Source organism: Arachis hypogaea, chromosome 13 (assembly GCF_003086295.3).
Source record: "Arachis hypogaea cultivar Tifrunner chromosome 13, arahy.Tifrunner.gnm2.J5K5, whole genome shotgun sequence".
NCBI classification, from domain to species: domain Eukaryota; kingdom Viridiplantae; phylum Streptophyta; class Magnoliopsida; order Fabales; family Fabaceae; genus Arachis; species Arachis hypogaea.
In genome coordinates this window covers 97,576,804-97,602,708 of record NC_092048.1, presented here as the reverse complement: position 1 = coordinate 97,602,708, position 25,905 = coordinate 97,576,804, and the positions used below count along the sequence as shown (strand labels likewise).

At 39.2% G+C, this 25,905-nt stretch overlaps 1 non-coding gene across 1 annotated transcript; it reads right to left on the bottom strand.

Annotated features, from left to right (window-relative positions):
* Positions 1–1,924: 1,924 nt before the first annotated feature.
* On the bottom strand, positions 1,925–2,028 carry LOC112738698 (small nucleolar RNA R71). The gene has a single exon (XR_003169643.1). It is a non-coding gene; the product is annotated as a small nucleolar RNA R71 (small nucleolar RNA).
* Positions 2,029–25,905: the final 23,877 nt, after the last annotated feature.

Sequence of the window (25,905 nt, the reverse complement as noted above, 5' to 3'; positions counted from 1 at the left end):
TAAGTTTGCTCAATGAATGTTACAGAATTGGATCACAGCCTCATCAGGATTATGGACCATAAACCCAAAGCAAAAGGAAATCAGGGAAAGGCCTCAAAGCCCAAGAAACACAACAGAAGCTCAATTTAGAAAGTGTATAAATAGGATAGAATTTAAGTTAGCAAGAAAGTTTGACAGGGAGAACTTTGGATCATTTTCTTTTAGTTTTGTAATTGAATTCAGAGCTATGACTCACTAAACCCCTTTCATTGGGTTAGGGAGCTCTATTGTAATTCAATGAATCAATAATAGTTTTATCTTCTTCTTCAATCTTTTCTCTTGAATTTTGTTAGAAAGCTTCTCGATCTAATTCCATTGGGTAGTTGTCTTGGGAAAGAAACTACCCATAATTGGAATCCTTCGGAACCTTGGGAAAGGAATGGAGGATTCATGCTAGAGAAGCTTTCTCACAGTAAATTGGATTGGGGTTTGGATGGATATTGTGACATGTAATCCTACCAAATTGTGGTTCATGAAACTGTGTGGTATAATCAGTGATCGAGCATCATCTCTTCTTATGAACATTTAAACCAAGGGATTGGGAATTTGTTTGTTTTTAGAGAGAATTGGTGAGCCAAGGGATTGGGATCCAATCATATAAGATTGCCAAGCAAAATTCAATGAATGCATTGGTTGAGGAAGGGATAAAAGTTGTTTTGATTCGGAGATCTCAATATCTCCTAACACCCAATGAACTCCCCATTTCTGATTTACCACTTTCTCTTTACATTCTGCAATTAAATTCATGCAATCACCCCCATCCCTTTTAATTTCAGCAATTTAGCTTCTCGCTCTTTAATTCATGCAATTTTACATTCCGCAATTCTCATCTAAATCTTGATTTCGCTCAACTAGAACATACTTCTAATCTGAATTGCTCACTCAACCAATCCTTGTGGGATTCGACCTCACTCTATTGTGACTTTTTACTTGACGATAACCGGTGCACTTGCCGGAAGGAATTTTGCCGATCGTGCAATTTCCTAAATCGTAGCATATCAAGTTTATGCACATCAAGTTTATGGCGCCGTTGTCGGGGATTGGTTTTCGATTGACAATTCTCAAATTGGAAGTTAACTAGATTGAGCATTTTTTTTTTGTTTTGATAATTTAGTTCAAGTTACTTGTTGAATTTTAACTTCTGCACTCTGTTACTTGTTTTCTTTCTTTATGCCTTTAAATTCAAGCAACTAACTCACTGACCCACTAACTATTTGAATTAATTCCTCAACTGCTCTAACCATACTCTTCCATTAACCAAGAGTATTTCACTTGTTTGGTGCCTGTGCTGTGTTCTTGTATGACAGGTAGGAGAGGAGAGACATCAACTCCTCCATATACCGAACCAGAGAGGACCCTTCATAGACTTAGAAGGGAAGCAAGAGGGAAGAGAGTACTGAGAGAAGAGGAATCTGAAGGAGAATCTGAGGACAATTTTGAGGAAGCTTTAGATCTCAACATGGATAGAGAAGTTCACAACCATGAGAGGGCTGATGGAAACAATGCCATTCCTGAGAGGAGGGTTCTTGGTTCATACATAAACCCAACCTCTGGGAATTGTGGTAGCAGCATTCAGAAACCACCCATTCAGGCCAACAATTTTGAACTCAAACCACAGCTAATATCACTTGTGGAGGATCATTGTTCATTTGGTGGGAGTGCTAATGAAGATCCAAACCAACATCTCACAAAATTCCTGAGAATTTGCGACACTGTGAAGTCCAATGGAGTCCAGGAAGATACCTATAAACTGCTCTTGTTCCCATTTTCACTTAGGGACAAGGCAGCTAAGTGGCTGGAATCATTCCCAAGGGGGAGCCTAACAAGTTGGGATGAGGTGGAAAGCAAGTTTCTGGCACGTTTCTACCCCCCACAAAAGGTCAATAGGCTTCGATCTGAGGTTCAGACTTTTAGACAACAAGATGGTGAAACTCTCTACGAGGCATGGGAGAGATTCAAGGATTTGACAAGGAAATGCCCACCAGACATGTTCCATGACTGGGTGCAATTGCATATTTTCTATGATGGACTTTCTTATGAATCAAGGAAGGCTGTAGACCATTCATCAGGAGGTTCATTGAACAGGAAAAAGACTGTGGAAGAAGCCATTGAAGTGATTGAGACAGTGGCTGAGAATGAGTACTACTATGCTTCAGAGAGACACAACACTAAGGGAGTCATGGAGCTGAACCATGTTGATACAATTTTAGCCCAAAACAAGGTGTTTGCCAAGCAACTAGCAGAGCTCACCAGGAAATTAGAAACAAAGAAAGTGGCTGCAATACACACACAAGATCAAGAGGAAGTAAGCACTGAAGGAGGTGATTGGGAAGAGGCAAACTATGTGGGAAACCAACAAAGGCAATCATATGATCCACATTCCAACACTTACAACCCAGGATGGAAAAACCACCCAAACTTTGGGTGGGGGAACCAACAAACCCAACCACAAAACCACAAACCTTACAACCACAACCAACATAACAATTCCACATACCAAAAATCTAACCAAAGATCATACCAAGCCACACAAAACACTTACTCCCAACCATCATATCATGGCCAAAATAATCAACCTACCCAACCTAATCCGAACCAACAATTTCAAGATCAATTAAACAGGATAGAAGGAATGCTGGCAAAAATGGGTCAGGACATAAGTGAGTTGAAAAGCTTTAGGGATGATGTGAGATCTACCTTAAGGAACCATGGTGAAAAACTCAAGAGGATGGAGTCTCAAGTAGGAGAGCTATCTCAACAGGCTCCCAAGTCAACTGCAGTGTTCCCTAGTGACACAGAAAAGAATCCTAAAGGGGATCAAAAGGGAGTGAGATGGGAAGAATGCAAGGCCATCACCATATTGAAGGAAGTCTCAGAAGAAGAAGGAATCAGACCCTCAGAACAGGAGCCAGAAATCTTGAAGGAAGGTGTGGAAGAAGCTAAGCAGGAAAGTGAAACTAAGCAAGCCAAGGAACTACAAAAAGGCATGCTGGAAACATACCAACCAAAAGCACCATTTCCTCAGAGGTTAGGAGGAGGTGAAAAAGGGAAAACCTATTCAAGGTTTTTAGAGACATTTAAGTCTCTCCATATCAATATTCCCTTTCTTGAGATTCTCCAGCAGATGCCTACACATATCAAGTATTTAAAGGAATTGCTGAGCAAGAAAAGAGTTTTGAAGGGAGGACAAACTGTAATAATGAACAAAGAATGCAGTGCCCTCATCAAGAAGGACATAGTCTCTAAGAAAACAAACCCAGGAAGTTTTCATATCCCCTGCATCATAGGGGAAACAAAAATTGACAGAGGATTCTGTGATCTAGGAGCTAGCATAAATGTGATGCCTCTGACTCTTATGAAGAGGCTACAACTGAATGAGGTGAGATCCACTGATGTAATCATACAACTGGCTGATAAAACTCAGAAGCAAGCTGAAGGGGTAGTTGAAAATGTGCTGGTGAAAGTGGGAAATTATTTCTTCCCCACAGACTTTGTCATTTTGGACATGGAGGAAAGCTACCTACACCCTATCATTCTGGGAAGGCCATTTCTAGCCACTGCTAGAGCGCTCATAGATGTAGAACAAGGAGAGCTAATCTTGAGAATACATGATGAACAGCTTATTTTCAATGTTTTCAAACCTGCATCTGAGCCTGAACCAGAACCTGAAAAGCCTAAGGATGATAGTAGCCATCTGTGTTTGGAGGAAAGCAATCCAGCAGCTGAAACTCTGAAACAGTCCTTGGAAGGCAAACAAGAATTGCAAGAGTTAAAGCCACAAGAATCAATAGAAACAGATCAGAAGGATCCTCCTGGCATAAGGGTCAATGAAGAAATCCTCAAGAGAAAGGGAAGAATTGTAAAGAAATGGCCAAGAGGGTGGAGAAACAAGAAAATTCCCACTGAAGGTTTCTCTCCGGGAGATAAAGTGATATCAAGTCATTATCTGCCAATCCCACCTGGCCTCAAAACCATTCCTTCCCAGCTCCCTCAAGTGTTCACAATCAGGAAAGTTCTTTCTATGGAACATTTGGAAATCATGAAGGAATCAAATGGGGACGTTTTCATAGTGAAAGGAGAGGACATCAAGCACTACAATCCACCCTAACAAGGGGCAACCGTCAAGCTAATGACGTTAAAGAAGCGCTTGTTGGGAGGCAACCCAACCTGAGGTAATACTCCCTTGCTGTTTCTTTTATTTGTTTCAATAAAAAGGTGAAGTAGTTTCTGTGCATTGCAAAGAATTAAGTTTGGTGTTTCACACCAAACAATGAATTCGTGGATCAATAATTCAAAGGGGAATGTGTGACTCTAAGTTTGGTGTTCCACCACACAGATCAACTGAACACAACAACCTTTGAATTATATGAAAGGAACAACCATTCTAAGCAATCACAGGAATGCTTAAAATCCTTAGCAGCAACTTCATTCCAAGGAGAATTCAAGGACTCAAAGAGCAGAGGAGTAAGTAGGAGACTAAGTTTGGTGTTCACACACCAACTTAAGACTCAGACACTTGCCCATACATAGTTGAGCTAACCACTCAAGTGCTTGAGAAGCAAGCAACTTCATCACTCTTTGCAGGAAAGGAAACAAGGATCTGAGAAAGAACATGAAGCAACAACTAGGAGAAGAAGGAGAAATCAAATTGTTTCCTGGAAACAAAGGGAAAACAAGAAATTTCACAAGGTGGTGGTGTTCCTTGACCATTCTTTAAAAGGCAAACAAAAGCATGCTTGTTCTGGTTTAAACTGTAATTGTTGAATCTTTCTGGAATGTGAAGTTTTTAGTATGAGTGTCTGTTTACTGCTTTGAATAAAGTGAATGCCTAGATGTTTGGATATAACTTCACCTTCTTAAACAAATGCTTGCCATGCTTGTTCTGTTTCCAAAAATAAAAGAAAAGTTGGAACAAAAGTAACTTGGCTCAATTAGTGACAAATCAAGTAGAATTAAGTGGTGGTATGCATGCTTGATTGTTTAGTCAGATCACTGGAAATAGAGTGTAGAATTATCATTTTTTGTGTAGAAATTGAAAACTGTCTATGGATCTTGATGAATAAATGTCTTTGGCCATGAAAAAGAAAGAAAAAGAAGAAGAAAAAGCCACTGAAAAAGGGCAACCAAAAAGCAAAAAAATTGAGAAAATAAGCTAGGCACCAATGGTTTGAACTTCTGAGACAAATGCCTGTGGTGTTTATGTATTAAGGATATGCTTGGATGAATAGGTTCTGAGGAGTGTTTCAACACTTGGTAACTTGGGTTAACTAACCCGGGATTATCAACCAAAAGTCCATTATCAAGAGCAACCTAAATACAAAACATTTAGTCACACAAAGAGGTGCTGGGCACCAATGTCTCAAGAAGAAATGTGAACTAAAATGCCTGGAGTGGATATGTGTAGTGCACTGATAAGAAAAAGAAAATGCCAAAGGCTTGTGCAACACATGACACTAAGCAAACAAGGAGCAAAGGAGCTCTAAGAAAAAGAAAAGAAAAACAAAGAAGAGAAAAGTGCCAAGGACATAAGAATAACAAGAGGCCATAGCAGTGTTTGATGGATGCAATGAAAAGTGATAATCTTACCTGATAAGAATGAAAAAGTGATGTTGCAACTTTCTGCATAAAACCCTTTTGATGAACTTCAAATGCTTGCTAATATAGCCAATGTAATTGCTTTCTGTTTCATACTTTCTTCTCAAATAACTCAGGACTTGCTTAGGGACAAGCAAGTATTAAGTTTGGTGTTGTGATGCCAAGGCATCTTAGGCTAGTTTCACTAGCATTTTTCTGTTAGTTTTAGTTGTTTTATGCATTTTCTTGAGCTTAAAGTAACCAAGAATGGTTAAATGAATAACAAAGCAATGAACCATCCAAACAGTATGATTTTGATGCAAATTCCATGAGTTTTTAGTTATATTACTTGAATGCTATGAATGGAAGATTTCTCATGAAATTTTGCAAGACTTTGATGCAATTGTTTGGATGATTTCAGGGAAGAAGAGGCTAGGCAAGGAAGCAACAAAATCAATAAAGGAAGCTTGAATATCACATGTGGAGTTTAAGTTCCAGTTTAAGCTTAAACTTGAACTTAAACTACCAAGCCATATAATGCTGGAAATGGCGTTTAAGTTCCAGTTTAAGCCTAAACTGGAGCTTAAACGCCAGAATCATGAAGGCTAAGAAATGCTGGAACTGGCGTTTAACCTCCAGTTTAACCTTAAACTGGAAGTTAAACGCCAGAATGAGAATTTCACCAAGGGAGCATTTCCACGTTTAAGCTCCAGTTTAACCTTAAACTAGAGCTTAAACGTGTTCGACACAATTTCTCACCAGGAAGCATTTCCACGTTTAACCTCCAGTTTAACCTTAAACTGGAGGTTAAACGCCAGAAGTAAGAAAGGCACCAGGAGCATTTCCACGTTTAAGCTCCAGTTTAACCTTAAACTGGAGCTTAAACGTGTTCGACTATTTCTCTCCTCCAGGGTTGCTTTCTCATTTCCACGTTTAAGCTTCAGTTTAACCTTAAACTGAAGCTTAAACGTGTTCGACCCAATTGCTCCTCCAGGGTTGCTTTCTTCATTTCCACGTTTAAGTTTCAGTTTAACCTTAAACTGAAACTTAAACTTCAACTTAAACGCCACTTTTTGAAAGGGGTTTCTGGGCCAAATATATTGAAGTTTAAGTTAGCATTTGAGCACAAACATTAACTTAAACGTATTATGGTATGAAACCCAATTGAATATCATGGTTTATGGGATTGGGCCTGAAGAATTGATGAGTCTGGAGCTTCAATTTGTTGAGTCTTGTGTCATTACTTGTTTATCACTAAGTTTGCTCAATGAATGTTACAGAATTGGATCACAGCCTCATCAGGATTATGGACCATAAACCCAAAGCAAAAGGAAATCAGGGAAAGGCCTCAAAGCCCAAGAAACACAACAGAAGCTCAATTTAGAAAGTGTATAAATAGGATAGAATTTAAGTTAGCAAGAAAGTTTGACAGGGAGAACTTTGGATCATTTTTTTTTAGTTTTGTAATTGAATTCAGAGCTATGACTCACTAAACCCCTTTCATTGGGTTAGGGAGCTCTATTGTAATTCAATGAATCAATAATAGTTTTATCTTCTTCTTCAATCTTTTCTCTTGAATTTTGTTAGAAAGTTTCTCGATCTAATTCCATTGGGTAGTTGTCTTGGGAAAGAAACTACCCATAATTGGAATCCTTCGGAACCTTGGGAAAGGAATGGAGGATTCATGCTAGAGAAGCTTTCTCACAGTGAATTGGATTGGGGTTTGGATGGATATTGTGACATGTAATCCTACCAAATTGTGGTTCATGAAACTGTGTGGTATAATCAGTGATCGAGCATCATCTCTTCTTATGAACATTTAAACCAAGGGATTGGGAATTTGTTTGTTTTTAGAGAGAATTGGTGAGCCAAGGGATTGGGATCCAATCATATAAGATTGCCAAGCAAAATTCAATGAATGCATTGGTTGAGGAAGGGATAAAAGTTGTTTTGATTCGGAGATCTCAATATCTCCTAACACCCAATGAACTCCCCATTTCTGATTTACCACTTTCTCTTTACATTCTGCAATTAAATTCATGCAATCACCCCCATCCCTTTTAATTTCAGCAATTTAGCTTCTCGCTCTTTAATTCATGCAATTTTACATTCCGCAATTCTCATCTAAATCTTGATTCCGCTCAACTAGAACATACTTCTAATCCGAATTGCTCACTCAACCAATCCTTGTGGGATTTGACCTCACTCTATTGTGAGTTTTTACTTGACGATAACCGGTGCACTTGCCGGAAGGAATTTTGCCGATCGTGCAATTTCCTAAATCGTAGCATATCAAGTTTATGCACATCACACCCCAGTCCCCACTCACCACTCAGCGCCACACCGTCGTGAAGATCGTAAAGCTCACATCGTCGTGAACCCTCCTGCACTGATCGTCGCGCGCCGTCCATACCATCGTCGATCTCTGCGCTTCTCGTCGTCCTCTCTGTGCTTACATCGTCGATTAGGTATGTATTAATTTCCATTTGATTATGAGATTTGAGGGGTTTAGGATTCCGATTTTAGAAACCGGTTTCTGCTTGGTAATAAGAAACACAACAACTATGCTCTTATTTATTTCTTGTATTTCGATTTGAATGTTGAAAGGTTATCATTTAAAACCATGTATTTTAAATGACGTTTGAATTTTGCAGGTTTCGGTTCAGCCTTTTATATTAAAATCCCAGTTGTATAGCAGTGTAAAGGACAGAACGCAGGTGGACAGAGAATTGGAGATATGATAAATTTCATAATCTTTGTGTTTTAATTTACTAAACATTAAAGCTTTGATGGATACGTGGTAATTGGGTTATATATCTTATTTGTGCAATTGTGCAGTCTCTAAGGAGGGACAAAGTTCTGCGTATTTTCAAATTAAATACTGGACAAGATGATTATGCTATAATGTTTTTGGATGACTACATAAAGCAGGTTAGTTTGTATTATTATGATTCCAACTTTCAGGAATGCAGTGTTAGGCCATAGTATAAAATGTTCATTCTAGTTTTAATGCTACTGAATTGTCCCCATCTTGGATGTCTTAGTTTATTTTCTTTTTGATTTAAGAATGTAGTTCACTACAATATGAGTTGTTTCTGCTGACCTATTTATGCTTCTGAAAGGACTGTCACTGAAATGTTCCATTTATCTTTTCTGACTATTGATCCATAGATAGATCAAGTTTTTAAAAGAATGGAAGGAAAGAAAGAAATGGAATATGAAGTTTTTGGGTGGTTCAAAAATTATGTTCTGGATTCGAAGCTGGAAACTGGCATTGAACATTGTGCGTGAGATTCACTAATAAGCTTATTTATACCATATAATAATTCCCAGTTCTGTTTATTACACTGTCTACTCTATAACAAATCCTTATAATATGGCAAATGCCTTTACTTTGGAAGAATCGGAATGCTAAACATAGGAGTGTCAAGTGCATCATACAGATTTATATTTAGATATACTAATATAAAAGATGATATTTTCTAATTTATCAGCTTAAAATCTTTGTACTTTGTTATCTCAGGGAATTTACTGAATCAATTTCTATAATTAGCGAAGTGTGCTTCTTGATGCAATGTTCACTCTTGTCACTTGGGGGGAAGGTGAAGGACAGCCACATCAGCCACATCACACTTGATGTCTATATGCCTTTTTACTTGGCTAGCTACTCTTTTGCTCTGATTTCAAACCTGCTAGAACCAACAGAATGTGTCAGTATTCTTGCAGTTTTTTCCCCTCCATTTTCTTGCAACACAGATAAAGGATTGGTTCGCGTTGGTGGTGACACCCACTAGGGAACTGGCGTTCCAGCTAGCAGAGCAGTTCCGCTTAACTGAGAAAATTAGCAATTCCAAACAGCCATCTGAATGGCATCCAAAGAGCCACTGGTGATCTCTAACAAGGACGCGATGAGGAAATGGTCAAGGGCCATGATTTTAACATTAAAATTGTTGGTTCTGAAATCACACATGAGAATGATGGCTTGGCAATGAGTTTGCGTAATGTGCGCCTTTCTACGAAAGACAGGAAAAATCTATGATTTTATTTTATTCAGATATGTATATTTTAATTAGTTCATGGTAGTCATGGTATTTAATATGAAGCACTTGTTATGATAGTAATGATAATTGTAACGCTGAGCCTATAAAGTCTTTATAACTAAAACTAACAAAACTTTTTTCCCCCGTTCCATCTGTTGCAGGCACTATCCATAAATAAATCTTTGTTAAAAGCTAAATCAGTAGCAACAGATGGTCAGGTGCATTGTGAGAAGTTGAGAAACTTAGTGGTCCAATGTATTACTAAGGCTGGTGGACAGATTGATTATGCTGAGGTGAGTTCTTGTGTTCAATTAATTTGGATTATTTAATAAGATAATCTCTATAGTTTAATTACATATTCAACTTCAAAAACATTCAGTCTCAGTTAATATATTATTAGATATTTACAAGTGATGTGCAATATGATTATTGCTAAAGATATCCTAGTTGTATAATTGGTCAGGGAAATTGGATTTGCTTTTATTGCTGTTGTCCTTATTCTTTCTATGGGTGGTCCTGGGAGTTCATTGGACGATTTAACATGATTATGGTTATAAATATTATTATAAATAATAATTTTGGACAAATTTTGAATATAAATAACTTTTTGAGACATTTCATACTTGGATTATATATTTCTCAAAACCCGAGGTTACATGTTGCAGAATATGCAGTTTCGGACAACAATTTGTGAATAAAACTGGGAGCAATCTAGCAACTCAAAATGAGTGAAATTATTTTTTTATGAAACCTTAAGATGTCTAGATTATTTTCCTAAAATTTCAGAATTTTCCGATGTGTGGTTTGGGAGATATGATTTTTAGAAAATGGTCATTTTCTGCAGAAATAATGCTATGCGAATTCTGGAACAGCAATTTCAAAACCACATATCTCAATACTCTGAAACTCTTTGGAGGTGAAACCAAACAGGAATGAAATATTAGGATGTCTAGTATTTTATGTCCAAATTTTAGGACAATTCGAATTTTATAGAGAAAGTTGTGTCTTCTGGAAGCAGGGATGTTCACTGCTACGATAGCACCCTTTCCTTAAAACAAAACCATATTTCGAGAGGCATAACTTTTTCTAGAGAAGTGAAAATGCTCTGGGACTTGAACTGGGTGAAAGATGGGTAAGTCTGGTTTAACTACACCAAACTTTAGGAGAATCCAACCAAAGATGGATTTTATACGATTTTTCTAAGTTGGTTACTATTTGCTGTTTTTCTGAAGTGTACTAAATTAGTAGCTGGTTTTTAAAAAATCATATAAAATTAAATTCTTAGAACGCAGTTGCAAAAACAAAACCAAAGTACACTTTAGGATTCCTATTTAAAATAAATAATAATATATTAGAATTTTTTTGCCCCTTTTTTTATATGTATAATATACTAAGTATATGTATAATATGTTATACCTCTTATGTTTGCATATGGTTAAGTTAATTGCTATGGCTAAGAATCATATGTTGTTGGCTTTATTGACACTTTAACACTTGAAGTTGTATTGTTATAGCTGAAAATTGTTTGTGCAGTTCTGGTTGTTGTAATTCTTGTTTTGTGCTAACTGAAGTAGCACCATGAATTGTGCTAACTTTATTTTCTAAGTTGGCATAGTTTTGATAATTTATACGACTATTTTTAGTTTGGTTTCTAATTATTTTCAGTTTGATTTTTTAATTTTTATAATTGCGAATGTCATTATAAATATTTTTCTAATTACTTTTCTATATAATTATGCAGGATAATATTGAAGATGATAATGAAGATTAAGCTATTTATCATTGTGGTTTATGGGTTAAGATGGAGTAATGTTGAGAATGGATACATGTATGATAGACTAATTACTTTCATTAGATGATATTTATATAGAATATAATATTTTAGTTTTCCGTAGAGTATTAGTAGTAAATTCTAAGTGGTCTCATGCCTATTTTGATATGGCTATGTTTAATTTAGTGTGAGATGTATGAATATTAGTACTTTTGGATCATTATAAATATATTTTATTTACAGATAATTTTTATTATTTAAAGAAATTATTTAGTATAATTATGTATTTATTTTTATTTTATAATATTTAACTCATTTAATTAAAAATACAGAATTATATATGTAATCATATTACTAAATATTATGTACAAAAAATTATTAGAATATATATATATAGAAAAAAAAAATAATGAGGAACCTAAGGCTACACTTATATAGAGTAGCTATGGTTATACAGAAAATTAAAAAAAAATGAGGGACCTAAGGCTACACTTATATAGAGTAGCTATGGTATACAATGCGGCTACGCTTTATAGGTGATGCAGTAGCACGGAAAAGCGTAGCCTATTCTGGTAAAAATGGAAGTTGAAAAGCGTAGCCTTTGGTCCTGGACAGCATCACTTGAAAAGCGCACCCTATTCCCAAACGTCAAAAGCGTAGCCTTTGGTGCAGAAAAGCGTAGCCTTTGAGAATAGGCAACGGCCAAATAGGAATCACCCCAGAAAGCGTAGCCGTAGTTCAGAAAGCGTAGCCGTAGCCTAAGGCATCATTTTTTTTCACTTTTGGCTACACTTTTCAAGTGTACTTGAATGGGTGTTTTTCTTGTAGTGGTAGGTCATACTCCAAAGGGCAAAATCAAGTGGGAGTGGCACTTGAAACCACACGCCAAACTTCTCCCTGCAGCCCCCAACCTTCAATCAATCCCACTCCAACTCTCATTCAAGCTACAATTATCAATCAATCAAGGCCACAAGAAGCATCTAGAATAGTTTATTTTCATTTCATTGTAATTTGCTTTTAATTTCATTTAAGTTTGTAATTTAGGAGAGCCTATATAAAGACCTTAGTTTCATAGAATTACAAATGTTGGATTGGGGGAGTTTTCAGACCCTCTCTATTCTCCATCAACTTCCTTTCTTTTCTTTCTTACTTTTGTAAATATCTTTTAGTTATGAATTACTAACTCTTTCCATTGGGAAAGAGAGCTCTATTGTTTTTCAATGGAATGATTGTTTTTATTCTCCTTCTTCTATTCATCTCTCTTTGATTTACTAGGAAGAATTTCGTTCTTCATTCTAGCATTCAATTATCTTGGAAAAGAGATTGAATGCAATTGGGTTTTATGGGAACCTTGGAAGAGGAAACATAAAACCATGCTTGAAATTCTTTCTCACACTTGAGTAGGATTTGAGTTTTGGTGTTTGGATATGTGACATATAATCCTCCCTCTACTTGGACCTACAATGGTGTGTGGTATAATCAGGGAACAAGCTTCATCTCTTCTCATGAGCAATTAGACCAAGGAATTGGCTATTGATCAAGATTTGAGAGATTGAGTCACCAAGGGATTGGGGCTCAATCAATCATGATTGCCAAGAGGTCAATGAGTTGCATGATTGAAGATGAGATGAAATTAATTAATCCGGAGAATGCAATATCTCTTGATCCCAATGTTTATTTTATCTTTCTTTCTTTTATTTATTTTATAGTTATTTACTTTTCTGCACTTTACATTTCCAGCACTTTACTTTCTTGTACTTTACTTTTTTTGCTATTTACTTTCTTGCACTTTATTGCTTTCCTTTACTTTATGTCATTTCCATTTCCTTGTTGCTTATCACTTCAAAAATTGAATCGTCTAACTAGGATAATTAATCAACTATTGTTTTCCTTAATCCGTTAATCTCTATGGATACGATTCCACTCCACTGTGGGTTATTACTTGACGATATTTGGTGCGCTTGCCAAAAGAACGGATTTATCACTCGTTTTATAATGGGGTGTGAATCCGACTCATCAAGTTTTATGGCGCCGTTGCCAGGGATTAGCTTAAATTTGACAGTGATTAAATCAATTGGAGAGCTAGATTAAGCAATTTAAATTCCTTGTTATTTTATCTTGTTTAGCATTTTTTTATTTTCTTTTATTTTGAGTTCTATCTCTTTCTTCTTTGATTATTTTTATTATTCGTATTTCCACTCTTCTAACTGTTTGATTAATTGCACCACTCACACTAACATTCACTCTAACAAGAGTAACTTCTTTATTCAATTTTTTTTCTTTCTTTCTTCTCTTGTTTTGCTTTGCTGGTTGTATGACAGATAGAAGAAGTGGGGCTTCAACTTCCTTTGATTCTGAACCTGAGAGGACCTTCCTTAGATTAAGGAGGGAAGCAAGAGGGAAAAGAGTTGTTGGTGCTGAGGAAGAGGAAGAGTATTTTGAAACAAACATGGAGGAGAACATGAAGAACCATCATGAAGAAAAAGCTCACAACCATGCCAGAGAAGGTCCAGTAAATCATGATGGGCAAGAGAGGAGAGTCTTAGGCTCCTACATCAACCCAAACCCAGGAAATTGTGGCAGTAGCATCTTAAAGCCAACAATTCATGCTAACTATTTTGAGCTAAAACCTCAGCTCATCACACTCGTTCAGAACAATTGCTCATATGGAGGAAGTACCTAGGAAAACCCTAATCAACATCTCAGCACATTCTTGAGGATATGTGATACTGTAAAGTCGAACGGGGTACACCCCGACATCTACAAACTACTCTTGTTTCCTTTCTCACTCAGAGATAAGGCAGCAAAGTGGTTGGAATCATTCCCCAAGGATAGCCTAACTACATGGGAGGAGGTCGTGAACAGATTCCTTGCAAGATTTTACCCTCCACAAAGAATCATTAGGCTGAGAGATGAGGTACAAACTTTCAGACAACAAGATGGAAAGACACTCTATGAGGTCAGGGAGAGATTCAAAGATCTGACAAGAAGATGCCCACCAGAAATGTTCAATGAATGGGTACAGCTACACATCTTTTATGAGGGATTATCCTATGAAGCAAAGAAGGGTATGGATCATTCTTCAGGAGGCTCACTTAACAAGAAAAAAATCATTGAAGAGGCCATAGATGTCATTGAAACTGTAGCTGAAAATGAGTATTTCTATGCTTCAGAAAGGACTCAGAAAAAGGGAGTGCTAGAGCTCAACTCTGTAGACACTTTGTTAGCTCAAAACAAAGCAATTGCAGCTCAAATAGCAGCTCTAACAAAAAGGATGGAGGCTAACCAAGCTTCAGTTATTCAGGACCAAACTCCTCAACAAGAAGGGAATGCACCAGGATCTGAAGGTGACTGAGAACAAGCTAATTATGTGAACAATTCATCCAGACCACCATATGACCCACACTCTAAGACATACAACCCAGGTTGGAAGAACCACCCAAACTTTGGGTGGGGAAATCAACAGAACCACAACCAGGACCACAACAGGCCCTATTCATCAAATCAGCATTTCAACCACAACCCCAACCATCAAACAGGGAATCATAGACCCTACCATAACTCACAAAACACATCATACCATAGTAACCAGCCCACACACAACAACCTCAACCAAGATGCACCATCCTCAACTATGCAACCATGCGAAATCAAGAGCAACTTTGAGAAGATGGAAGCTGTAATAGCACAACTATCCTCACAAATTACAGGAGCAGTCTCTACCCTCATAGACAGACAAGCATAAACTGACAGAAAGATAGATGCTAATAAAGAGGAATACAGGTCGAATCTGAAAAATCAAGGTGCAGTAATCTCAAAGTTAGAAGCACAAGTGGGGATTTTATCCAAGCAAATCCCACCTCCCACACACACATTTCCTAGTGATACTATGGCTAACCCAAGAGGGGAATGCAAGGCCATTACTCTAAGAAGTGGAAAAGTTCTAGAAGAAGGAACTCCAAGCAAAGACAAGCATGAAGAAGTTGCAGCAAAGCATGGGAACAAGGATGAAGAAGAAATCCCTGCTCCACCACCACCAAAACTAGTCTTGAAGCCGTATGTGCCAAAGGCACCATACCCACAAAGACTGGGAAAAGATGGGAAGGATGGCCAATTTTCTAAGTTCCTAGAGATCTTCAAGAGGCTCCAAATCAATATACCATTTGCTGAGACATTAGAGCAGATGCCACTCTATGCTAAATTTTTGAAGGAGCTTATAACCAAAAAGAGGAACTGGGAAGCAAAAGAAACCATAATATTTACTGAAGAATGCAGCGCCATCATACAGAATAAGCTGCCTCAAAAGCTGAAGGACCCAGGGAGTTTCCAAATTCCCTGCATCATAGGAAACATCACCATTGAGAAGGCTTTGTGTGATTTGGGAGCTAGCATAAATCTTATGTCCATGACCGTGATGAGAAGGATGAAGATTGAGGAAGCCAAGCCAACAAGATTGGCACTCCAATTGGCTGACATAACATTTAGGTTTCCACATGGAGTGGTGGAAGACCTGCTAGCGAAAGTAGGAGAGTTCATCTTTCCTGCTGATTTTGTTGTGCTGGACATGAAAGAAGAGGCCAACACGTCAATTATCCTAGGAAGACCATTCCTAGCTACTGCTGGAGCCATCATCGATGTGCAAAAAGGGGAATTAGTCTTGAGGTTGCATGAAGAGAAAATGGTCTTCAATGTCTTCAAAGCAATGAGTTACCCCAAAGAATCCATAGGAGAATGTATGCTGGTAGACACCGTGGAACAAATAGTTCAAGAAGTCTTGGAAGAAGAACAATGTGGAGAAACCATTGAGCTGGAACAAGCACCAGATGGAGAATCACCACAAGCAACTATGATAAACTCAATCATGCCAACCATTACAAGCAACAAAGATGCAGAGCCACCAAAACTAGAACTGAAAGCACTACCACCCAGCTTGAAGGATGCATATCTGGATGCTAACAACACCCAACCAGTGATCATAAATTCAAGTGTGAGTAAGGAACAAGAAGAGGAGCTCATCCAAGTGCTGAGACAACACAAGGATGCCATAGGCTGGACACTTGCAGATTTAAAAGGGATCAGTCCTTCAATGTGTATGCATAAGATCTTGCTTGAAGAAGATGCTAAACCTTCAAGACAACAACAAAGGAGGCTGAACCCAACTATGAATGAAGTGGTTCAGAAAGAAGTGTTGAAACTATGGCAAGCAGGGGTGATATACCCTATCTTAGACAGTCCTTGGGTAAGCCCGGTGCAAGTAGTCCCTAAGAAGGGAGGGATCACTATTGTGGCAAATGAGAAGAATGAATTGATACCCACAAGGATAGTGACCGGATGGCGTATGTGCATTGACTACTGGAAACTTAATGAAGCCACCCAGAAGGACCACTTTCCCTTACCTTTCATGGACCAGATGCTTGAAAGATTGGAAGGACATGAGTACTATTGCTTCCTAGATGGGTATTCGGGATACAACCAAATTGTTGTAGACCCCAAGGACCAGGAAAAAACTTCATTTACTTGTCCATATGGTGTTTTTGCTTATAGGAGAATGCCCTTTGGATTGTGCAATGCACCTGCAACATTTCAAAGGTGCATGCTCTCCATTTTTTTAGACATGATTGAGAAGTTCATAGAAGTATTCATGGATGAGTTCTCTGTATTTGGGAACTCATATTCTGATTGCCTATACCATCTTGCTCTTGTGCTAAAAAGGTGTCAAGAAACCAACCTAGTTTTAAACTGTGAGAAGTGCCATTTTATGGTGACTGAAGGGGTGGTTCTTGGTCACAAGATTTCAAAAGATGGTATAGAAGTAGACAAGGCAAAAGTGGAAGTAATTGAAAAATTACCTCTACTTTGCAATGTCAAAGCAATCAGAAGCTTTTTGGGACACGCTGGGTTCTATAGGAGATTTATCAAAGATTTTTCAAAAATTTCAAAACCCCTTAGCAACCTACTTGTCTCAAATACTCCCTTTGTTTTTGATACAGAGTGCATGATAGCCTTTGATGAACTTAAGAAGAAACTCTCCTCTGCACCTATTATAGCACCACCAAGCTGGGATCTTCCCTTTGAACTAATGTGTGATGCATCTGATTTTGCTATTGGTGCTGTTCTGGGACAGAGGAAAGACAAGCTAGTACATGTTGTTTACTATGCTAGCAAGGTTCTCAATGAGAATCAAAGGAACTATACCACCACGGAGAAAGAACTTTTAGCCATAGTTTTTGCTTTTGACAAGTTTAGATCATATCTTATTGGCTCAAAAGTAATTGTGTTCACTGATCATGCAGCACTCAAATACTTGCTTACCAAACAAGAATCTAAGCCCAGGCTAATAAGGTGGATCTTGTTGCTCCAAGAATTTGATATTGAGATTAAAGATAGGAGCGGAGCAGAGAACAAGGTAGCTGACCACCTCTCAAGGATCCCACAAGAAGAAAAGATGCAATAAGTAGCAGTCAATGAAAGCTTTTTTGATGAACAATTGATGATGATTCGAGTAGCCCCTTGGTTTGCAGACATAGCCAACTTCAAGGCTATTGGGGAGCTACCAACTAACATCAATAGGCACATGAGGAGGAAGCTAATCAAGGATGCCAAACACTACATCTGGGATGATCCTTATTTGTTCAAAAAATGTGCTGATGGAATCCTAAGAAGGTGTATACCCCATGAAGAAGGGCAGGAAGTATTATGGCAGTGCCATGGATCTGCATATGGAGGTCACTTTAGTGGAGAAAGGATAGCAGCAAAAGTGCTTTAATCCGGATTTTACTGGCCAATAATGTTTAAGGATACCAAGGAAATGGTGTCAAGATGTAATGAATGCCAAAGAGATGGTAATCAAACCAAGAGAAATGAGATGCCACAGCAATTCATACTAGAGTTGGAGCTATTTGATGTATGGGGGTTGATTTCATGGGACCCTTCCCAACCTCCTACTCAAATAGCTACATATTGGTGGCTATTGATTATGTCTCAAGATGGGTAGAAGCCATAGCCACTGCAACAAATGACAACAAGGTTGTGATAAGCTTCTTGAGAAGGAACATCTTCAGTAGATTTGGAGTCCCCATAGTGATGGAGGAACACACTTCTGCAACAAACAACTCGAGGCACTCCTTCTCAGATATGGAGTGAAGCACAAAGTTGCAACTCCATACCACCCACAGACCAACGGGCAAGCTGAAATTTCCAACAGAGAGCTAAAACGAATCCTTGAAAAAACTGTTGGAAGCTCAAGAAAGGATTGGTCTAAGAAGCTGGATGATGCACTATGGGCCTACAGGACAGCCTATAAGACTCCCATTGGGATGTCTCCATACCAACTGGTATATGGCAAGGCTTGTCACTTGCCAGTTGAACTTGAACATAGAGCCTTTTGGGCTCTAAAGATGTTAAACTATGATGAGCAAGCTGCAGGAGAAAAGAGATTAATGCAACTCAATGAGCTGGAGGAGTTTAGGAATCAAGCATATGAGAATACAAAAATCTACAAAGAGAACACAAAAAGGTGGCATGACCAAAAGATAGCAAGAAGGGAGTTCACTAAAGGACAGAAAGTATTACTCTACAACTCAAGACTCAAGTTCTTCCCTAGAAAACTAAAGTCTAGATGGTCAGGACCTTTCACCATACTCAAGGTGTTTCCCTATGGTCATGTGGAGCTCATGGAGGACAAGACTCAGAGAACTTTTACTGTCAATGGCCATAGACTCAAACACTACTTGGGAGGCTCCTTAGAGGAGCAGGGAAAAAGCTACAAGCTCAGCTAAAAATGAAGGAATGTCAAGCTAATGACAATAAAGAAGCGCTAGTTGGGAGGCACCCCAACACTTTATCCTTTTTGATTTAGTTACTTTTCTTAGAAGTAGTTTAAAAATTTGTTGCATTAGGTAGTTTAATTCTCAGTCTCTCTTTTATCTTACATTACCATATTAGGTAGTTTACAATTGCAAATTATAACGTTGATTTTAGCTTTGGTAACTAGATTTTCTTTACATTTTTTTTCTATTTCGGAATTTCAACTTGATGAAGGCATTGATCATGATGAGTGAATGGGCTGAAGACTAGCTAAATTGCTAAGTTTGGTGTGGCCTCTCACCCACTTAATCTAGGCTTACAGATAATTTATATCTTGATTTGAAGAGTAAGCCCAAGGATTAAGTTTGGTGTGGCCACCACCAAGAACCATGTAGCAGCCCAAGCCACCCAATTTGAAAGCACTTAATGCTTTGGGTAAAAACATGAATGGTTTAATAAGTTCAGAGGAATTGGAATCAAAAGAGAATGAAAAGATTTATGTTATTCCACTCTTATGAACACATTAAATACACAATGATAAAACCAATTTATTGAGATGCCAAAGAATTAAGTTTGGTGTCCCAAGGGACACCCATAAGTTGCAATCCAATTCACTCTTGATGAGAAGGATTGTGAAAGGGTTATTTTGTCATTACTAATGGGTTCAGTTTCATTTCAGGAGAGAAGATGGGGCCCACATGGTAAACAACTCACAAAGCAAGGAAGTCAAAGTGTACTTACACTTTGGAACTCAACACACGCAAAAGACACAGTGAGAAAAGAGTTTGCGCCTCTTCCCACACTAGGCGCCACTCCCCAAGTGGGAAAATATTTACTTTTTTTTATTTTCCACCCTTCCCACCACAACTTTTACCCATTATAAAAATCTCACTTCCCTATCTCCTACTCCACTTCAACAACCCCAATCACACACGAAGAGCATACAACCCATTCCTTTCTGTTTTTATCTTTTACCATCTCTTTTCCTACTTTCTTTCTTTCTTTTTTTCTTGATTGGGACAATCAAGTCCTAAGTTTGGTGTTGGAGCAAAACCTTGTTTTGCTTGTTCTTTCTTGCAACTCTATTTCACTTTCAAACACACTCTTTCAAACTCATGGCACCACCAAAAAGCTCAGCCTCAAAGAAAAGAAAAGTCAAGGAACCAACCTCTGGGTCCTCAAGCTCCTTCAATGACTACAAGTTCCTCTCCGCATTCAACCAAAACCAATTCTATGGTTGGGTAAGTGAGAGAGAGATCATTCCAGAAGTTGGGTTCCAATTAAGGAGAAACGAGCACATTGAAATCAACATTGAGATCAACAATAGAGGTTGGTCACTTCTATGCAATCCACCAAGGAAAGTGTTAGCGAGCTTGGTGAGGGAATTCTATGCCAACGCAGTGCCTCAACCAGGGCAACACTATGGCTACATTAGCTATGTAAGGGGAAGTCCATTGACTATAGTCCCTCTAGCATAGAAAGGATGCTAGTGGTGAAGAGGACAAGCTCCACTCGGAGCTATGAAGAAAGAATGAAGCAGCAAGACCCTGGGTTTGATGAAATCCTAAATGAGATTTGTGTGATACATGTGCGTTGGATCAATGACAAGGATGGGGTACCTAATCAATTGAGGAGAAGAGATTTGAGCCCCCAAGCTAGAGGGTGGCTAGAATTTGTGAGGAGGTCCCTAATCCCCACATCCAACACTTTACAGGTGACCAAGGAGAGAGCTGTACTCATCTACAGCATCGTGAAAGGAGAGAACATCAACGTGGGAGAGATGATTGCCAACAACATCAACAAACTGCTCAAAATCACCAGTGACAACACAAGGTTGGTATTTCTCAGCATTATATAGAGGCTATGTGATGAGGCTAGAGTTGAAAAGATCATTTATGAAGTGCTTGTAAAGCAAGACAAGTTCATAACTGCCAAAAAGATGGCCAAAGTGGTAGCTGTACACCCACTCCACAGGGCCAGAGAACGAAGAGCTCAGGCCCATGAACAACAACAACAACAACAAGAAGAGGAGGCAGAAGAGCAACCTCAATTCCTGGCACTTCAACCACCACCACAATATCAATATTAGCAATTTCCAGAGGGATTCAACTGGGAGCAACTGCAAGGAGATGTACACCAAATGAAGGGAGATCTACACCACTTGAGGGAAGATGTCAATCAACTCAAGGAAACTCAACAACAACAATGGAGCCAAGTCAACCAAAATATTCAACAACTCCAAGGGAGTTTTGAGGATCTCAAGGAGCAGCAAGATCAAATTAATTGGGGAGAAATGCAAGGCAGCTTAGGAGTGATTCTGAGATGGCAATTACAACAAATAGAGAGCCTTGCTGAATTCAGACACCTCTACGAAGCAAGAACTATAGCCAGAGGGAAATATGATTGCTATGCACAAACAAAGTTGAGCTACCTATGCAATGTAGTAGCTAACATGAACCCCAATTACCCCACCTATATGCAGAAATTAGAGGAACTCAGCTCAAGGCAAGAAGAAATAGCATACCAACACAAGGAGAATGTGAAATCCTACATGAGGAGGCTAGGATTTTGGAAACCCAAGGATTCCAAAGCACAAGAAGGCTCCTCCAAACCAGATGAAGGTGGCTCTTCGCCCTCCAAGAAGAAGGACAAAGGGAAGGGGCCAAAGAATTAAAGATGAAGCTGCTCAAGGTTGTTGAGTCCCATGGTTGACACTTTCCAATTTCTGAAATCTTGTTTAAGTTTTTGCTTTATTTACTTTTCGAATAAATAATCATGCTAGGATAGTTTATGCTTTTTGCTTAGTTTTAAATTCCTGTTTGAAGTCTTTATGAGTTCTTCTTTTTCAAGAAAGAAAATGCCATGTATTTCAAGTCTTCATTTCAACAAAAATAAAAGTAGAGTTTGTCCCCATAAGAGTCACTGTGAGTTGTGCAAAAACAGTGAGAGAGACCAAGGCCAAGATGAATTATGAAATAAACTAAGATATAAGTGACCAAGTGTAAGACCTTGGGTGAACTAAAAAGAAAATGAGTCATAGAAGAGCAACTAGTCCTAGAAGGTATAACAAGGGGGAGGTTAAGGGGTGTTCCTTGAATATCCATAGAACCAAGAGGTAGTAGGCAATAAAGACCCAAGGCTCTGAGCATCAACTACTGGGATAGAAAAAGAAACATTAAAAAAGCTCAAAAAAAATCTTAGTAGATGCTTGTGGTGAAGATGTGTCAAGAAGAGACCTGGGCAAGTAAATTCTTAGGGCTGTCTCAACACCTAGTACCCTAAAACCAATTGGTTTGGGAGTGCTAATTGAAAGCTTAATTAAAGGGTTGTCTTGAGACAAAACACTTAGAGTCATGGTCAAGAAAGCAAAACAACCCTTACTACTTCAAGGAGACAATCAATAAAAAGGACCCCTAAAGCCTATACCTGAAAGAATCCTCAAGGATCCAAGAGCTTTTCATGACATTAAAATATTCATGCATGTGTTGAATACTTAGCCTTACTCTTAGTTGTATTGTAATCACTCAAAGCCAAGGCCTCAAGTTATAAAAGTATATTCACATTGATTTACTTGGGACAAGCAAAACTTAAGTTTGGTGTTGTAATGACTTGCATCATCTACCCTTCTTTCTTGCATAAAGAAGACCATAAAAGAGCATAAATCTCATTTGATCAGTACAATTCATGCATTATTTGATGAATATTATGGTACACTACTTTGAGATGAGTTGTGCTGAATTTCAGGTGAGAAAAGCATCAAAAATGGGGTAGAAGACAAACAAGAAGCTGGGCGTGTGAAACTGGCGTGACACTTGAAGCAAACGGCACAAAAATGCACTAGCGTGGCACACCAGGAGCTGGGCGTGGCACGCCAGTACTAAAGTCCAGAGAAGAGATTCAAAGTATGCATATGGGCATGGCACGCCAGAGAATGGGCGTGGCACGCTGATACAAAATTCCAGAGAGCTACAATGGAGGACACAAAAGGGGCGTGGCACGCCTGACTCATCAACTACTATGGGCGTGCCACTTGAGCAAAGGGGCGTGGCACGCCAACTCACCATTCCAAGAAGAACATTCACTATGGCGTGCCACTTGGTGTCAAACGCGTGGCACGCCAGCCCAAAGAAGTCACTTGGGCGTGCCACTTGAGAACCCAGGTGTGGCACGCCAAGCTTGAAGAGTTCACAAAACCCATGGGCGTGCCACTTGAGCAACATGGCGTGGCACGCTAGTACAACAATCCAGAGAAGGGGCTGAAGGCAATTGAAGACTGGGCATGCCACTTGAGCAACCAGGCATGGCACGCCAATGCACAGAGGACCAAAAACAAGGACTGGGCGTGCCACTTGGTATCGAAGGCGTGGCACGCCAACCTTAGCATTTCACTATGGCGTGCCACTTGAAGGCTGAGGCGTGGTACGCCAACTACTGGAACCAAGACAAGATCATGGGCATGGCACGCCAGCCTTTAGGCGTGGCACACTGGTATAAGCTTCCAGAGGGGATAAAGGAGGCCAATTACATGGGGCGTGCCACTTGAGTTTGAAGGCGTGGCACGCCATTCACCATTCTTCACTTAAGCATGCCACTTGAGTAGCCAGGCGTGGCACGCCAGTGTCATTCAGAAGAAAAGCAGTGGGGCGTGCCACTTGAGTTCGTGGCGTGGCACGCCAAACAGAGCAACCACTCACTCACAAGAGGAGCGTGGCACGCCAGACCCTGGGCGTGCCACACTAGTTCAACTTTCCAGAGAAGCCTAGCCAAGCATAAAGCAAGGGCGTGTCACGCTAGACCTTGGGCGTGGCACGCCAGTACAAGTTTCCAGAGGCAAAGAGAAGTGAGAAAGGCAAGGGGCGTGCCACTTGAGTTTGAAGGTGTGGCACGCCAAGGTTGCTAGAGGGACGAGCGTGCCACTTGAAGGATTGGGCGTGGCACGCCAAGCTGGAAATGAAGGGCACGTGACACGCCAGAGACGCGCCAGCCACACGCCAGCTGAGAAGTCATGCTTATTGAGTGTTTTCTTTTTCCTCCAAAATGTAATTTTTCTTTTTCACTTTTGTAATTCTTTTATCTTACTAGGAGTAGTATAAATACCCCCAAGGAGTACTGAAGAGGGGGTTAAGCAGTCAGTTTTAGATCCACTTTTACACTTCACTTTTGAGTACCTTTTGAGATATGAGTAGCTAGCTTCCCTCTCATTGAGAGAGGGAGCTCTGTTGTACTTGATGGATGAATGATAGTGAAATCCTTCTTCTCTTCATCTTCTCTTTGATTTGCTAGAAGGAATTTCGTTCTTAATGCTTAGTGTTCAATTATCTTGGGAAAGAGATTGAATGCAATCGGGTTTCATGGGAACCTTGGAAAAGGAAACATGAAACCATGCTTGAAATCCCTTCTCACACTAGAGTAGAATCTGGGTTTTGGTGTTTGGATATGTGACAAATAATCCTCCCTCTACTTGGACCTATGATGGTGTGTGGTATAATCAGGGAACAAGCTTCATCTCTTCTCATGAGCAATTAGACCAAGGAATTGGCTATTGATCAAGATTTGAGAGATTGAGTCACCAAGGGATTGGGGCTCAATCAATCATGATTGCCAAGAGGTCAATGAGTTGCATGATTGAAGATGAGATGAAATCAATTAATCTGGAGAATGCAATATCTCTAGATCCCAATGTTTATTTTATCTTTCTTTCTTTTATTTACTTTATAGTTATTTACTTTTCTGCACTTTACATTTCCATCACTTTACTTTCTTGTACTTTACTTTCTTTGCTATTTACTTTCTTGCACTTTATTGCTTTCCTTTACTTTCATGCAATTTACATTTTCTGTTTGAATATCACTCTCCAATATGATTCGTCTAACTAGGATAATCAATCAACTATTTCTTGCTTAATCCAATTAATCTCTGTGGATACGATCCACTCCACTGTGGGTTATTACTTGACGAAATTTGGTACGCTTTCCAAAGAACGGATTCATTATATGGGGTGTGAATTCCGGTCATCACGCTCTAGACAGAAGGGTGTGTAAGAAGTGTGCGCACGCATAAGCCTGTGCGTGCACACAGAAGTTTTTTTTTTAATGAATGGATCATGTGTGTGTGTGCACACAGGTCCATGTGCACACACAAAGCGAAAGGGGGGTGCAGGCGCACAAGCTGTGCTAACGCTCCCACCAAAGGAACTACAAGCTCGCGTGCAGACGCACAGGCCGGTGCGTCTGCACAAGTGGCGAAGAACATAGTTTTGTGCGCACGCACAGCTTGGTGCGTCCGCACAGATGCCCTGTTTCAGAAAATTCTTTTCTTTTCAAAACCAAGGTTCCAACCCATAGTGCATCAACATATCAACCCAAAAACATTCAAAACATCACAAAATCATGATTCATATGCAATTCAACCTATCTAAACTCAATTTTAAACTAATCTTAAGCTAACTAAGGCAAGCAAATATACAATAAACTAAGACTATAAACAAAGAGAAATGGTAAGAAAGATGTTACCATGGTGGGGTATCTCCTACCTAACACTTTGGTTTATAGTCCTTAAGTTGGATTTGTTGTGGAGACTCTTGTTAGGGTGGCTTGTGTTTCCACTCCTCCTTGAACCTCCATCCAAGCTTGCACTTAGAGGCTCCTCCGGAATCCCATATTCTAGGCATCCGGT